We start from the raw sequence: 17,055 nt of genomic DNA on the forward strand, positions 1-17,055 counted from the left end.
CTGATCTCCTCACTCGACAAAGAACTGAATTTTTTTCCTTGTACACTATACTTAATGCGCTGTATCAAATTAAGTAAAACAACGTGAGAAATATGAAACATGTTGTTGAGGTGAAAACGTATCATGTAAATAGTGTGTATGTTGATTTTAGTTCACACAATGCAGTGACTGAAATTAGATACTTCAATTTTATTTGAAACTAAGAACAGAAAAATCTCATTTTATCCCGAGTTATTGTGTTTTGTATCCGAAGGGCGGTCGCAGCGACGTGCCCATTCACGTCCATGCGCCTCGCGTATCATGTGGTCACAACAGACGTCATTCCTCATAAAGATTCTAAATATCGAAACGAAGTTTTTTGAGAATTATAGCACGTATGTTTTGTGATAAATAATCGAAACATATTTATGCACCCGGGTACGTAAGTAACTCATCCGCAGCAGTGAGAAGTCGGCATCACAGGAGGCATTCATACGTCCACAGCTCTGTAGGGAAACCCCAGCGGCGCTCGTGTACACACCTGGGGAACAGCTTAGCAGGACGCGTATACACGTACGCGGCAGCGAAACGGCTGATACGTTTGACTACTCATTCAAAACATTATGTGGTTGTTATTTATCCTCTAATTGCATGGGAATTCAACAACAGAATACACTGAAGAGCCAAATAATGCCTAATATCGAGTAGGGTCCCGCGAGCACGCAAAAGTGGCGCAACACGGCGTGGCAGGATTCCACTTATGTCTGAAGTAGTGCTGGAGGGAACTGATACTATGAATCCTGTAGGGCTATCCATAAATCAGTATGAGTACGAGGGGGGTAGACATCTTTTCTGAACATAACGTCCCAAGGCATCTCAGATAGGCTCCATAATGTTCGTGACTGTGGAGTTTGGCGACCGGAGAAAGTGTTTAAACTCAGTATAATGTCCCTGAAGTAACTCTAGCAATTATGGACGTGTGGGGTATCCAATTGTCCTGTGGAATTTCCCAAGCCACAACGCACATGAATGGATTCGTGTGATCAGACAGGATGCTTACGTACGTGGCACCTGTCAGAGTCGTATCTAGACTTATCAGGGGTCCCATATCAATCCAGCTGCACACGGGATACACCATTACACAATTACAGAGCCTCTGCCAGCTTGAACAGTCCCTTACTGACATGCAGTGTCCATGGATTAATGAGGTTGTTTCCATACCCGTACACATCCATCTGCTCTACACAATTTGAAACGAGACTTGTCTGACCAGGGAACATGTTTCCAGTCATCAACACGCCAATGTCGGTGTTAACGGGCCGATGCGAGGCGCAAGGCTTTGTGTCGTGCAGTCACCAAGGGTACACGAGTAGGCTCTCCGCTCCGAAAGCCCATATCGATGATGTTCCGTTGAATGGTTCGCATGCCGACAGTTGTTGATGACCCACCATTGAAATCTGCAGCAGTTTGCCGAAGGGTGGCACCTCTGTCACGTTGAACGGTTCTGTTCAGTCGTCGTTGGTCCCTTTCTTGCAGGATATTCTTCCGGCCACAGTGATGTTGAAGATTTCATGTTTTACCGGATTCCTGATATTCGCTGTACACTCGTGAAGTGGTCGTACGGGAAAATCCACACTTCATCCCTATCTCGTGCGCGGACTGTAATGCCACGTTCAAACTCGCGAGAATCTTAATTACCTGCCACTGTAGCAGCAGTAACCGATCTAACAACTGCGCCAGACATTACTTGTCATATAGAGGCGTTACCGACTGCAGCGCCGTATTCTACCTGTTTGCATATCTCTGTATTTGAATACGGATGCCTACGGCAGTTACTTTGCCGCTTCATTGTGTAATACAGTTACGGATTCGGGAAAGAGTGAGCCATTCCATTATCGATAGACAAAGCTCTGCTGCCATACTTGACGCTGCCTCTCGAGGAGGAGGCCGATTTGTGTGAGTCAGGATAAAAAATATCGCACGCAGCCCTGCAGAGTGAGTAGTTTCTGAGTATCCCTCCGCCAGCTTCTTGTTTACGAGTGGTTTGGCTTGGCTAGTCATTTGTTGTTGACTCCGTTCGAGAGGAAAGACTATATTTGGCCGTGCGACGTCGCTTTTGCTGATGGACACTGATAGTCTACAGTGCACCTTGGAGGGGACCGGCTGTGGTAGCCATAGTGTAATGTGTGGTAGACGTAGTGTAGGGTTGGCGAATACGATCTCTTGATAAACGTGTCATTTGTGTGCGTTCCGCAGGATCAAATGGGGCTGTCTGGCACTTCCTCCACTAACTGAGGGTTGTGGGTGCTTTCTCATACACGACTGATTGATTTTTTTGCGGAGAACAAGCAAAGTAACAGTGCATGAAATTTTGAAAGTAGTTTAGGTTTGCGCTGGGGCAAGTGGCTCACTTATTTGCGTGACTTTGCCTTCAAGTTTTGTATATACCATGTTATTTCCTGTTTCAAGCTATCAATTCTCTTTTCAGACCACGGCCCTTTTTCCCCGAGTTCGTTTAGTACAGGTTACATGGTTTATTTACTGACTTCTTTCACTAACTATAACATTTTATTACGGTAAGATTGCGTGAGTAAGTATTAACCCTTTCAAAAGAGTTTTCTGGTTTTGAGTTCGGCGTTCTTGTGTGCTTCACCCGTTAATGCTCAGTCGTACAATGATTATATATGTGTGGTTTAGATCTCTCCCGAGCCTTCTACTTGTCAATGTATTTGTCACGGCAGCTGTCAGGAAGGCCGTAGGCGCTGTTTGACGGAAGGCTAGGCCGTCATTGACGTCTTCAACACCTGTGTTATTTGAATGTGTTGCAAAAATGGTTCAAATGGCTCTGAGCGCTATGGGACTTAACTTATGATGGACTCGCATTCGGGAGGACGACGGTTCAATCCCGCGTCCGGCCATCCTGATTTAGGTTTTCCGTGATTTCCCTAAATCAGTCCAGGCAAATGCCGGGATGGTTCCTCTGAAAGGGCACGGCCGACTTCCTTCCCCATCCTTACCTAATCCGATGAGACCGATGACCACGCTGTCTGGTCTCCTTCCCCAAAAACAACCAACAACCAACTTAACTTATGAGTTATCAGTCCCCTAGAACTTAGAACTAGAACCGCTCGGCCACTCCGGCCGGCAATGTGTTGCAAACTGTGCAAACCATGATGTGGTACATTTGTTTGTTGTAACTTACAGGTTTATTTGTAGTTCATTGTGAAATAAATGTGTTCATTTAATCTGCGTTTCCTTCGGATTTGTGTCCACGGCCCTTCCACTTCCGAACTGAGCGTAAATGTTACTTTAGTTGAATAGTAATAAAGTATCAACTCAAAGAGAACTGGGACCAAAGATCTCAGAATGTGATTAACATACTTTTTAGTACACTGAGAGGTTTCTTTTAAATAATTTAGCTTCCTTAATTTTGTGTAATCGCATCAGCAGAATAGTACGCTTCTGTTACAATAATTGTAATTACATTACAGTAACCCTGGTTTCTCTGCTCTTCGTATAATGACAGATGTGAGCTCAGTAATCTCATGTAAAACGAATTTAAAGTTGAAGAAGAAGAAATATGGAAGAACACTAGACTGATAAAAGTTATGGCGTACCTCCTAAAATCGTATCGGAAATCCTTTTTCCCGGCGTAGTGTAGCAACCTGAGGCTAGGCGCAAATTGAGACGCGTATAGCACGTGTGACGTGACACGACACTACAGCGCGACACTCACGTGCCGCACTGGTCGCGCGTGTGCAGCGCATATTGCGACGCGTACACCATACTTCGCACGCGCCAACTGGCGACGCTCTGCGCTGACTGAACCGAAGCGCGCGCAACCTCTTTATCTTTCTCAAACGATTTTACAGAAACTATTCTCTGAAAATATATGATTTTTGCCTTACTTGTAGCGTTATATGTGTCAGCTTCGTGACGAAGTGCTCATCACCCCGCTAATGACAATTCTTATTGTGATGTACACATTTTAGTAAGACACTACGCAAAACTCAAAAAGTTTGCAACGAAAATTAGGGGTCCCTATGATTTTGCGTTTGGTGCGTGTTACACCATATGTTGCTGCGTATGAAATTCAGCTAACATGCTGAATTTTTTTTTAAATGTGGGAGGAGATCTCTATCTGCCTCCGATCTCGAGAAAATGGATCCCATGTAGCGCGCTCACTTCCGATCTCACGCCCGCGAGAATGAAATACACGCGACATCTCTCGTATCTCCTAAACCGCTCGAGACATCGAAATGAAAGTTTGGCGAATGATAGCACACAAGGAGGAGAGTGTTTTGCCAGTTATTAAACACACGGAACTTTCTTATCTATGGCGATATATCACTACTTATACTTCTTTTTTTATTTATTTCATGCCAGTGACTGTAATTTTTTAAGAGTTATCGACAGCTAGCGAAACAAGAGCTTCCTAGTATGAAAATAACATTAAATTTCTTCTTTTATGTTACTGCAAACCGATACTACGAGGTTTCTCGTAAGCTATTGAGCTCTGTGATTGCCAATTACTTGTTTCATGAGGTCCTCCGTTTCGGAATTCTGTCTCAATAGCTGATGTGAGATGAGTTTGGCAAATTACTTTGTGACAAAGGAAGTACAATTAAACCAGTCAGTAAGAGAAATTTGGCCTTTACTTATAAATGGTGATGCTTCTTCGAATGAGAAACGGTTAACAACTCACACAAAAACAGATTGGCAATTCTGTTGGAATTTTGGTGGAATCCCCGTAACCCATCGTATTTTTAAGACTGAGCGACTGGAATGGAAACTTACCATAGGATTTTATTCCTTCTCTTGATTGAGCAGTATTAAAATAATGACGAGCGTTCCTTCAGGCGGAATGATAGGCACATGCCAGATACTGTTTACTCACCTAGGGCTTGCCAAACTGACAATGCGAGATCGCGAATAAAATAGTTGTTATTGAGAAAAATAAACAATTGATCTGTCGCACAACACAACGGTCAGTGTATTGTCAGCAGCGAAGGATAATGCGCGTGACAGGAATGCACAGCCGGCCGAAGTGGCCGTGCGGTTAAAGGCGCTGCAGTCTGGAACCGCAAGACCGCTACGGTCGCAGGTTCGAATCCTGCCACGGGCATGGATGTTTGTGATGTCCTTAGGTTAGTTAGGTTTAAGTAGTTCTAAGTTCTAGGGGACTAATGACCTCAGCAGTTGAGTCCCATAGTGCTCAGAGCCATTTGAACCATTTGAGGAATGCACAAGCTAGCCATGTGTGCCTTGTGAGATGGAGTTCGAAAAACATTGTCACGAAAGTAGATCTGCCGTTGTCAGCAGCACATTTCAAAAAATTAAATATAATCATAACACCCTTTTAGGATATTCCTACTTTCGTAATAATACCGACCATTTTCTTCATTTGTGTAGCCTGTTGTAATATAATTAGTTTATTAATGCTGATAATGTCCTTGCAACAATTGAAATACTTTTCCTCATCACGGCGAACCAATTAAAACATTCTTATTTGTGACTGCTTTTCGACTGTTTCTAGCTTGCAGTGGAAGTATGTTGTTCACATGCATGTAGTACAGTGTGTCGTATTACATTATTACATGCATATCAGAGTAATCACAGTGAAACTTCTATACTTCAAATGGCTGGCTCTGAGCACTATGGGACTTAACTGCTGAGGTCATCAGTCCCCTCTATACTTCATATCTTGGACGCTTTTTACCAGATGCACAAAGGGATCACACCTGTGGAGATTATCCCTTTCTAAATTTTTGTAACAGATCGTACAGATATGCTAGCTTACTAGGCAGCGAGAAGATAACCTTGCTTTACTTTCCTGCCTTGATTCTTAATCACATGATTTTATAATATTCCTTGCTTCCTTATTCACTACCCTCTGTCCCTTCTTGCGATCTGAAAACATCGCGGAGGCATATGGTACAATTCCAGCGGCCAATGGCTCATCGGTTACTGATGTATGCATTTTTCTTGACAGAAGAAAAACAAAACAAAACTATACAGACATAAAGAACGGAAAAGTAAAATGTACTAACGACGGAAGCTGGAGCGTTTAAATGACGAAAAGCGAAACACTACCCAAAGGCAATAAAATTTAGTACACAGTAAGGGAAAATTTATCGTATTGGCAATACTACCACTGCTGATATGCACCGTTCCGATGTGAGCATATGGCCGGGCTACTTTTCCGCTCCCCTCCTCAAATTTCCCACGGTGCTAGCGAGGCACGCGCGACGCGCGGCGCGAGAAACTGTGCCTCAACCACAACGCTGCGCGACCTGGCGCAGGAGCGTGTCGCGTCCCAGTCGCGACGCGTCGCAATTTGCGCGGTCCCATTTGAACCTGTGATGTTACGAAAATGCGCGCTGCGCTGAGTCGCGCCACACGCGCTATACGCGTCTCAATTTGCGCCTAGCCTCAAGTGGCATGGACTCAAAAAGTCGTTGGAAGTCCACTGCAGAAATATTGGGCCATGGTGCCTCTATAGCCGTCCATAATTGCGAATGTGTTACAGGTGCAGTATTTTGTACACAAAGTGACCTCTACATCTGCATCTACATTTATACTCCGCAAGCCACCCAACGGTGTGTGGCGGAGGGCACTTTACGTGCCACTGTCATTACCTCCCTTTCCTGTTCCAGTCGCGTATGGTTCGCGGGAAGAACGACTGTCTGAAAGCCTCCGTGCGCGCTCTAATCTCTCTAATTTTACATTTGTTATCTCCTCGGGAGGTATAAGTAGGGGGGAGCAATATATTCGATACCTCATCCAGAAACGCACCCTCTCGAAACCTGGCGAGCAAGCTACACCGCGATGCAGAGCGCCTCTCTTGCAGAGTCTGCCACTTGAGTTTGTTAAACATCTCCGTAACGCTATCACGGTTACCAAATAACCCTGTGACGAAACGCGCCGCTCTTCTTTGGATCTTCTCTATCTCCTCCGTCAACCCGATCTGGTACGGATCCCACACTGATGAGCAATACTCAAAGTATAGGTCGAACGAGTGTTTTGTAAGCCACCTCATTTGTTGATGGACTTCGTTTTCTAAGGACTCTCCCAATGAATCTCAACCTGGTACCCGCCTTACCAACAATTAATTTTATATGATCATTCCACTTCAAATCGTTAACTGCTACCAGTGTTTGTTCCGCTATCATATATACAATAAAGGATCCTTCTTTCTATGTATTCGCAATACATTACATTTGGCTACGTTAAGGGTCAGTAGCCACTCCCTGCACCAAGTGCCTATCCGCTGCAGGTCTTCCTGCATTTGGCTACAATTTTCTAATGCTGCAACTTCTCTGTATACTACAGCATCATCCGCGAAAAGCCGCATGGAACATCCGACACTATCTACTAGGTCATTTACATATATTGTGAAAAGCAATGGTCCCATAACACTCCCCTGTGGCACGCTAGAGGTTACTTTAACGTCTGTAGACGTCTCTCCATTGATAACAACATGCTGTGTTCTGTTTGCTAAAAACTCTTCAATCCAGCCACACAGCTGGTCTGATATTCCGTAGGCTCTTACTTTGTTTATCAGGCAACAGTGCGGAACTGTATCGAACGCCTTCCGGAAGTCAAGAAAAATAGCATCTACCTGGGAGCCTGTATCTAATATTTTCTGGGTCTCACACGATCGCTGTTTCCGGAATCCATGTTGATTCCTACATAGTAGATTTTGGGTTTCCAAAAACGACATGATACTCGAGCAAAAAACATGTTCTAAAATTCTACAACAGATCGATGTCAGGGATATAGGTCTATAGTTTTGCGCATCTGCTCGACGACCCTTCTTGAAGACTGGGACTACCTGTGCTCTTGTCCAATCATTTGGAACCTTCCATTCCTCTAGAGACTTGCCGTACACGGCTGTTAGAAGAGGGGCAAGTTCTTTCGCGTACTCTGTGTAGAATCGAATTGGTATCCCGTCAGGTCCACTGGACTTTCCTCTGTTGAGTGATTCCAGGTGCTTTTCTATTCCCTGGACACTTATTTCGATGTCAGCCATTTTTTCGTTTGTGCGAGGATTTAGAGAAGGAACTGCAGTGCGGTCTTCCTCTGTGAAACAGCTTTGGAAAAAGGTGTTTAGTATTTCAGCTTTACGCGTGTAATCCCCTGTTTCAATGCCATCATCATCCCGGAGTGTCTGGATATGCTGTTTCGAGCCACTTACTGATTTAACGTAAGACCAGAACTTCCTAGGATTTTTTGTCAAGTCGGTACACAGAATTTTACTTTCGAATTCACTGAACGCTTCACGCATAGCCCTCCTTACGCTAACTTTGACATCGTTTAGCTTCTGTTTGTCTGAGAGGTTTTGGCTGCGTTTAAACTTGAAGCTCTCTTTGCTTTCGCAGTAGTTTCCTAACTTTGTTGTTGTACCACGGTGGGTTTTTCCCGTCCCTCACAGTTTTACTCGGCACGTACATGTCTAAAACGGATTTTACGATTGCCTTAAACTTTTTCCATAAACACTCAACAATGTCAGTGTCGGAACAGAAATTTTCGTTTTGATCTGTTAGGTAGTCTGAAATCTGCCTTCAGCCGGCCGAAGTGGCCGTGCGGTTAAAGGCGCTGCAGTCTGGAACCGCAAGACCGCTACGGTCGCAGGTTCGAATCCTGCCTCGGGCATGGATGTTTGTGATGTTCTTAGGTTAGTTAGGTTTAACTAGTTCTAAGTTCTAGGGGACTAATGACCTCAGCAGTTGAGTCCCATAGTGCTCAGAGCCATTTGAACCATTTTCGAAATCTGCCTTCTATTACCCTTGCTAAACAGATAAACCTTCCTCCCATAAATGTTCGATGGGATTCACGTCGGGCGATTTGGGAGGCCAAATCATTCTCCCAAACTGTCCAGAATGTCCTTCAGACCATTTGCGAACGACTGTCCCGGTGACATGGCGTAATGTCGCTGTTACATGAAGGGCTGTAAATAGCCTCCAGATACCCGAACATTATAATTTACAGTCATTTATCGGCTCAACTGGATCAGAGGACCCAGTCCATTTCATGTAAACTCAGCTCACACCATTATGGAGCCACTACCGACACCTTATTCATAACTTCGGTCCAAGGCTTCGTGGGTCTACGCCACTCTCGAACACTGTCATCAGCCCTTACCAACTGAAATCGGTACTCATCGGCCTCTCAGATGTCCAGCCAATATAGTAAAGAGCCCGGGAGAGGCGTTGCAGGCGATATCCAGCTGTTAACAAGGGCGCTAGCGTCGGTCGTCTGTTGTCATGACCCATTAACGCCGCTTTTCGGCGCGCTATTTTAGCGGAGACGCTATTAATAAGCCCACATTGACTTCTGCAGTTATTTCTCGCCGTGTTGCGTGTCCTTTAGCACTGACATCTCTATGCAAAAGCGCCTGCTCTCGGTCGTCAAGTGAGGGTTGTCACTCACTGCGTTGTCCGGGGTGAGAGGTAATGCCTGAAATTTGGTATTTTCGGAGCACTCTTGACAATGTGGATCTCGGAATATTGATTTCCTTATTGATTTACGATACTGAAGGTCCCTTGCGTCTACTTCAAAGTACCATTCCAAGTTCAAAGTTAGTTAATTCCAGTCCTACGGCCATAATCACTCCGGAAACCTTTTCTCATGAATCACCTGAGTACAAATGACAGCTCCGTCAATGCAGTGCCACCTTTACCTCCTCCACACGATACTACCGCCATCTGTATACGTGCACACGGCTATCCCATGACTTATCTCACCTCAGTGTATGTTGACGATACTGTATCGTTGTCGGTGACGTCAACCCACTCTGAAGAGCAGGTGAGTGAAATGGTTGAGATGAATATTATGAAATGCAAAAGAAGAGTTTTTTGAGTACTGCCTAATTAAATTAGGGGTGTTAAGGGAATAAGAGAAAACGGGAGAGAAAGAAACTTTATAAACAAGACGAGCATGATAGGTGTTACCAAATAATTCTGAATATTTTATGGTATGTTGATAACTAATGGAGATGTATTGAATGAAAGTGGATAAAAACAGCATAATGGTACAAATGTAAAGAAAGAAAGAGGAGAGAGAGAGAGAGAGAGCGAGAGAGAGAGAGAGAGAGAGAGAGAGAGAGAGAGAGTTAAGCCGTCAGGTTGTATCCTGAGGCATTTAGAGAGGGTTGATTCGTAGTGGAGGAAGGAGTGTGTGTAGTCAGGTGGAGCAGGAGAAAGTTAAATTGTGGAAGGAGACGAAGCCATGACTATAGTAGGTACATTAGCATGTAGGAAACTGGCAGGAGTTTGGAGAGGTGAAGAAAGTTGCGGGAAATGGACCAGAGTGGGGAGATGCGTTATTGCCATCTTCAAGACGAACAGATCAACAACGATAACTGCAGTTGGCTTACAGCTGTAATTGTATTTGCTTTTATCTCAGCAGTTGTACTACAAATAGTTGGGCCTGCCATCACGATTGGTCTAACTATCACAATCATTGAAGTCAAAAGTTACGACGAAAGGTACTCACTTAGGCCACCAAAATGACGGTGGATATTTGTGAAGAAAGATTTCGTACGTGACGACGCACTATCGACTGTAGAAAAGAGTCCACGTGTTACCTTAATATGAAGCGGAAGTGAACAAAGCAATGTTATCGACCAGAAATTGAAATGAGGCGTTTGCATTCCTCTTACAACACTCTTGCGAAGTAGGATATCGAAGTACGATTCAGTATTCCTGCCAACATTGCTCCCAGATACACCGCCAAATTATGCATTAGAACACCTGAAGTTGGAAGCTGGTAATCTTTTAGCAAAATTAAATAAATTGTATAGAATTTGATGGTTCGAAACCATTCAATTTCAAGTTATTGTAGACTAGTAAGATGCAATGTAAAAATAGCTGCAAATCTGGAGTAAGAAAAACGCATCATGCAGGCAACAAGAACTACAGATTTTTTGAATTTATTTATTAATAGGCAAATATACTACTATAAGGAAAAAAGACATTCAGTGTCTTAGGAAATAGAGATTAACGCCGTTTTTACTCAGATTCTTTGGCAAATAATAAAATATACTGTTTGTACGAGAAAAAACAAATACGAGAAAAATATCCGGTGGAAAACCTTTTAAAGAAAGACGAGGGTTTCAAACGACAGAATGTCAGAACGTGAGACAAGATGTTGAAATTAGCAAAATAATTAAAAATATTTCTTGTTGGGTATGAGAGGGTATAGTGAATATTTGAAAACTGAAATTTTGAAATTAGCTGGATCAATAATAAACCAAAACAGAATGTGGGATATAACATTCACATTTCTTTCCTTAAGATTCGAGAGCAAAACGCTACTACAGACATTCAAAGATTTTTTTAACGTTGATGAAGTTGCCTTTTAAATATGCACTTTGATTTGTTCAGTAACATGCTTTGAATAACTCATGAGCTGGTCTTTACTGATAATTTCATAAATATACACACTGGAGTCTCTGAGTTTTCTCTCACCGAGATGTTGCGGGGGGAGCATTGTCACCTTATACCGCTTCTGTGCGCTTTCAACCAACAAGCTTACTGGTCATTGAAAGTTCATGCTCGCGGACTGTTATATCCTAGCCAGTAATGCCACCCGAGCCTGCTGCCAAAAGGTTGGCAGCATCAAAGTCCGGACGCCGTCCGCATAAGCAGCGCCAGTGAGACAGGAAATCGCCGCAAGTCTGCGCGCGCCACCGCTGGCTTCTGGCTTCTTAAGCGCTGGAGTCGCGAGCGCTAGGACAGTTCTGTATTCGCCGCTCAGTTGTATACTCGCCACCGAATTGTGTACTTGCTAGTCAGTTGTGTGTTCATCGCAGCAGAGTTGTTGTTTGTCGTCAGCCGACGCTGACCTAGCCGCTCCGACTCGAACTAGACAGATTTCTGTAGACACGGAGTTCACTACTGTGTTTCTTTATCTTCGTTAATAAAGATAAGTACCGACTTTTATTTAATCAGAGTGTTTGGGTTTTCATCTTTCTGTTCACTGTTCCAGCGTACCGGTCGGCCCGCTATTAAAAGTGTGGCGGTGACTTCGTAAGCCGTTTCTACAGCGAATTGCTTGTCGCTACGAACGCCGTCACCAAACTGGCGACGAGGACTGCCGAACTCGTGTGCAGGGCTGATTCAACTTGTTTCTGGTTATACTAATTATAGCGATAAAATTTTGGGGGCTGGTTTAATTTGTGTTCACTATGTCTGCCGAATTACAACAGTTGATCTTGTTACAGAGTCAGCAAATACAAAGTCTGGTGGAAGCAATCGCCAAACAAGCGGCTAATCCTCCAACACAAAAGGAACAAGCACAGGCAGCACCACCTTTCCGTGCTTTTGATGCATCACGAGAAGAATGGCTAGAATATTGCGCGCAGTTGCAGGCGCACATGACAGTCTACAAAATCACAGGTACTGAGCGGCAGCTTTATTTAATTTCCACTGCAGGCGTGGAAGTCTATCGACTACTTTGTAAGTTGTTCCCGGAATCCCAGCCAGAAGCTTTAGACTATGACGTTGTTGTTAACAAGCTTGCTGAGTATTTCGAGTCGCGAGTTCATGTGGCAGCAGCCAGATTCAAGTTCTTCAGATTAAAGAAACTGCCACATCAATCTAATAAACAGTGGTTAACAGATTTACGGGGCCTCACCCGTCAGTGCCGATTTAAATGTGTGTGTGGAGCTTCCTACAGTGATGTCATGTTACGAGACGCTATTACTCAAAACATTGCAGATTCTCGTATTCGTGCTGCTATCTTAAAGTTGCCTGACCCGTCATTAGAGACTGTGATGAACATCATTGAAGCCCAAGATACTTTTGACTATGCTGACTGTGAGTTAGATCAGCCATGTATTTCTCAAATTGCCTGTGCTAAGCAAGTTATGTCGCGCCCGCGGCCCCACCGGCAGAGTCAGACTGTAAACACTAGCCGGCCGCGTCATGTTAAACACATTCGTCAGCCGCGTGTGCAAAATGATAGAATTAAGTCTTGCCCTAAGTGTGTTCTTGCTCATCCTCGTGCACGTTGCCCGTTAAGAAACGCGGTTTGTCACTTTTGTCAAAGGAAAGGACACATCCTGACTGTTTGTTTGCGTAAACGCAAGAACAATTCTAGTGCTGCCCAGCCCATGGATATTCATGTTCTTCAAAGCCAGCCCGCCCAGAAGGTCGCGTTTAAAGCCTCTTCCACGGTTCGTGTGGGTAATAAACTTGTTCGCAATAAGCCACCCACCCAGCCCTCTGCTATGCGACCCCAGCGTAATTCGAACGCTGTAAAAAGTAATGTACAGACTGCAAGTGAAGCGGGAGTTGTTGTTCCACCCGCCCAACCCACGAGTTGTCGTAAGCAGCGAACACGCGCTAAGCGCGCTGATTTTGTGTCTTCCGCCTCCACTGCACCGATCCAGAGACAGTGTAATAAACTATTTGTGAAGCTACGCATCCAGGATAAGACCTTCAATTTTCAATTAGACACTGGTGCGTCTGTGACTCTCATAAATAGTGCTACGTATGCGGCTATCGGCCGCCCTAAACTTTCAGCGGCAAAACATTCTTTGGCTACTTATAGTGGAGAACAAATTCCTGTGTTAGTTGTATGTAGCGTGCCAGCCACATTCCGTGGCAATACAAAAACAGTTTCATTCACAGTGCTCCGCGCTACAGACAGTGTAAACCTTTTTCGGATTAGACTGTTTTGACTTGTTTGGCCTGTCTATCCAAGACAATGTGTTGCAAATTAATTCTGTTGTTGTTCCTCAAGACAGCATAACCGATTTGTGTAAACGATACAGTGACATATTTAAAGACGAACTAGGTTGTGCTGCGAACTTTGCCGCTCATATTGCGTTAAAAGATAATGCTCAGCCTCGATTTTTTCGGGCTCGTCCAGTGCCTCACGCCCTCCGGGCACCTGTAGAAGATGAACTTCGTCGTTGGCAAAACAACGGTGTTATTCAACCCGAGCCAGTGGGCTTCTCCCTTAGTTATTATAAAGAAACCGTCTGGCAAGTTACGTTTGTGTGCTGATTTTAAGTCGACAGTTAATCCTCACACTGTCATTGATTCTTTTCCTTTGCTTAGACCGGACGAGCTGATGGACAAGTTAGGGGAAGCTCGTTTCTTTTCCAAAATTGATCTCCGTGAAGCATATTTGCAATTGCCCCTCGACGAGCAATCACAACAGTATTTTGTCATCAACACGTCGTTGGGGTTGTTCCGTTTTCTGCGTTTGCCTTTTGGTTGTGCGTCAGCTCCAGCTGTTTTTCTGCGTTTTTTGTCACAACTTCTGGCTAATGTGCCATCGTCTTGCAACTATTTAGACGATATTGTTGTGTCCGGTCGGACGCCTGCTGAACATTTCCGTAATTTGGAGTGTTTGTTTACAGTGTTGTCTGAGGCAGGCCTACGTTGCAACATCGATAAATGTTCATTTTTCCTTACGGAGATGGAGTATCTGGGACATGTTATTAATGCTCAAAGCATTCATCCCTCCCAGTCACATTTAGCAGCTATTCGTGATTTGCCCGCCCCTCGCAATCTGTAGGAATTGCAAGCAGTTCTTGGCAAATTGACATATTATATTAGGTTTATACCTAATGCATCACAGATTGCTGCACCGTTGCATCGTCTCCGCCGTAAGAATGTTCCGTTTGTGTGGTCCGCTGATTGCCAATCAGCCTTTCAGCAGCTTAAAGAGGCTTTATTGAATGTTCGTTGTCTGGTCCATTACGACCCTAACAAGCTTCTGGTGTTAGCTTGTGATGCCTCTTCTTTCGGCCTCGGTGCTGTGTTGTCTCACCGAGTCGGTAACACCGAACGTCCTATTGCGTTCGCATCTAAATTGCTAAACAAAGCTCAGTGTAATTATAGCCAATTGGACAAGGAAGCGTTGGCTATTGTGTTCGGTGTCACAAAATTCCATCACTACCTCTATGGTAGACTATTCTATTTAGTAACAGATCACAAGCCCCTGACGTCACTGTTTCATCCGTCTAAACCAGTTCCTCAGCGGACAGCTCAGAGACTACAACGTTGGGCTCTTTTGTTATCACAATACCAGTATGAGATACTGTATCGCCCTACAGCTCAGCATGCAAACGCTGACGCGCTTTCTAGATTGCCGATTGCTGCGGATGATGTCTTCGATTCCTCTGACGACTCTTGCCATCAGATTGACGCCGATGAGCATCAATCCCTCCGGGATTTTCCGATTGATTATCGTCAGGTGGCACGTGAGACAGCTACGGATCCTCATCTGAGTTTACTATTACGTTTTGTTCAACGTGGTTGGCCGTCCAAGGCAAAGGACATATCGGATCCTGTGGTTCGTCGCTATTATCCGCAACGTCATCTGTTGTCTGTTTCGCACGGAGTTTTGCTGTTACGCACCGAGAATGACCAGTTTCGTGTAGTGGTTCCCCAAGTGCTCCAATCCAGGGTCCTCGACTGGTTGCATCAAGGTCATTGGGGAGTGGTCCGCACCAAGCAGCTTGCCCGCCGTCATTGTACATGGATCGGCATTGATAAGCAGATTACGTAGGTGTCTACAGATTGTTCGACGTGTGCCGAACACCAAGCCGCTCCGCCTCAACGCTATTTTGAGTGGGCACGCCCTGCCGGTCCCTGGCAGCGAGTACATATTGATTCGCTGGTCCATATTGGAATTCTCGTTGGCTCATCGTGATAGATGCATTTAGTAATTTTCCGTTTGTTGTGCCCATGCAGTCTACAACGTCTGCACAAACTATACAGGCGTTGACTTCAATTTTTTGTATTGAGGGTCTTCCAGAAGTTTTAGTGTCTGACAATGGTCCACAATTTAGCTCTGCTAAATTTGAAAGTTTTTGTTCTGCCAATGGCATTCGCCATGTTCTTACTCCGCCGTTCCACCCTCACTCGAATGGTGCAGCGGAACGTTTTGTACGTACATTCAAGGATCATATAGACCGCCTTCGTGCTACGCACTCTCGTCAGCAGGCCCTCATCACTTTCCTGTCGTCGTACCGGACCACGCCACGCGACGGTCCTTCGCCTGCGGAGCTTCTCCACGGCCGTCGTCATCGCACCCTACTACGGTTGTTGCACCCCCCCGGATCGACCCGCCGCTTCTGAGCATCGCACGCGTTTTCAGCGCAACGACGCCGTTTTTTTCAGAGTTTATCACGGTCGCCGTCGTTGGGAACGTGGTACCGTGATAAGTGTCCAGGGTCGCGGTTTTTATACTGTTCTACGTGCTACTGGGGTGCACAGGAGGCATCAGAACCAGTTGCGCCGCGCTGGCCGCCCGGATTCTGCCGCTCGTTCTTTGTCCACAGATTTGGTCCGCGGCGGGTTCCAGCCGCGCCTTCCGACTTCGCTGCCGCCCCCAGGGCAGCAGCAGCAGCCGTCGCCGCTACCACGCCGACAGCCCGTCCCGTTGATGCCTCCCGCGCAGCTTCATCCGGGAGCGCCCCAGGTGGTCGCTCCGGCGCCTGCGGTCCCTCTTCAGCCGCCACCACCTTCGGAGCTGATGGACGTCGACCCCTCAGCCGGGCCGCCTTCCCAAGCGGTGGCTGTGCAGCCTGTCCTGCAGCCGCAAGGAGTCTGACACCGCAGCGCCTTGTCCGGCGCCCACTCAGCAGCCGTCGACGCAGCGTCAGGAGACGCTGCCTCTCTTCGTGGGTCCCGACGCCCCGTCGCGTCCAGTACCAGAAGCTGCGCCCGTGGTCACAGGCGTGCACCCTGACCTCGGTTTTCAGTCGGTGTTTCCCGAGGCCCCGCGCAGCCAATGCTGGGGTGCGGACCGGGGACTGCCACCGACAACAGTCTCCGCCCCGGTCTCGTCCGCTACGCCTGCGGCCAGACCCCTCCCCCGCCGTCGACGCTCGCCACGTCATTATTCAACGACGGTGCGGCGATTTGGGGGGGGGGAGGAGTGTTATATCCTAACCAGTAATGCCACCCGAGCCTGCTGCCAAAAGGTTGGTAGCATCAAAGTCCGGACGCCGTCCGCATAAGCAGCGCCAGTGAGACAGGAAATCGCCGCAAGTCTGCGCGCGCCACCGCTGGCTTCTGGGTTCTTAAGCGCTGGAGTCGCGAGCGCTAGGAC

Source organism: Schistocerca serialis, chromosome 1 (genome assembly GCF_023864345.2).
Source record: "Schistocerca serialis cubense isolate TAMUIC-IGC-003099 chromosome 1, iqSchSeri2.2, whole genome shotgun sequence".
Lineage (NCBI taxonomy): Eukaryota > Metazoa > Arthropoda > Insecta > Orthoptera > Acrididae > Schistocerca > Schistocerca serialis.